This window comes from Symphodus melops (assembly GCF_947650265.1).
Source record: "Symphodus melops genome assembly, contig: scaffold_172, whole genome shotgun sequence".
NCBI lineage: Eukaryota > Metazoa > Chordata > Actinopteri > Labriformes > Labridae > Symphodus > Symphodus melops.
Window position 1 is genome coordinate 60,001 of NW_027636628.1, and position 872 is coordinate 60,872.

At 52.3% G+C, this 872-nt stretch overlaps 1 protein-coding gene across 2 annotated transcripts in view; it reads right to left on the reverse strand.

Moving 5' to 3' along the window:
- The window catches only part of lgals3b (lectin, galactoside binding soluble 3b), a 10,546-nt gene extending 10,202 nt beyond the window's left edge, over nt 1–344 (reverse strand). Inside the window, exons 1-2 of one of the 2 annotated variants that reach the window (XM_079373051.1) lie at nt 245–344; nt 1–67 (exon numbers count right to left, since the gene is read on the reverse strand). The exon at nt 1–67 is cut by the window's left edge and continues 4 nt beyond it. The gene's annotated coding sequence lies outside the window, so the exon portion shown is untranslated. Of the gene's footprint in view, nt 124–244 lie in introns of those variants that run through there. The other variant, XM_079373050.1, reaches the window with a different exon arrangement.
- Between the last annotated feature and the right edge of the window lie 528 nt (nt 345–872).

Genomic DNA, 872 nt, shown 5'->3' on the forward strand with positions numbered 1-872 from the left:
GAGCTGAAGTTGCGCACCAACACTTCAAGTGTGGGAGAAACATTAGAGCTCAATGCTGAGCCTCGCCCTGCTCACACACAGACCACACCCACACACACACACACACACACACACACAGACCACACCCACCACACACACACACACACACACACACACACACACACAGACCACACACACACACACACAGACCACACCCACACACACACACAGACCACACCCACACACACACACAGACCACACACACACACACACACACAGACCACACCCACACACACACACACACACACACACACACACACAGACCACACACACACACACACACACACAGACCACACCCACACACACACACACAGACCACACACACACACACCCACACTCACTCACACAGATCAAACAGAATCTTTTGTCTTTATTTGTTTGTTATGATGGTAGCATGGTCACCATGGAAACGTATGAAGAGATTCCAGTCAGACCCTCCTTCTTTGAAGAGGCCATGTTTTCACAGCAACAGGACTCTCCAGTAGGGGGCGATATTCAGACTCAAGTGAACCTCTTTCTGCCTGGAATCCTAAATCTAATCTCCTTCAGACTGAACTCCACGTCATGTGTCTACGCGGGCCATGAGAGGCAGACTGTTGAGGGTCAGGGTCTTTGTGATGGACTCATTGTCAGTGAACCAAACAATGGAGCTCATATGAGCTGGGGGCGGCAGTAGCTCAGTCTGTAGGGACTTGGGTTGGGAACCGGAGGGTCACCGGTTCAAGTCCCGGCACGGACCAAGTCTGGAAACTGGTCTGGTAGCTGGAGAGGTTCCAGTCCATTTCCTGAGCACTGCCGAGGTGCCCCTGAGCAAGGCACCGAACCCCAACAAC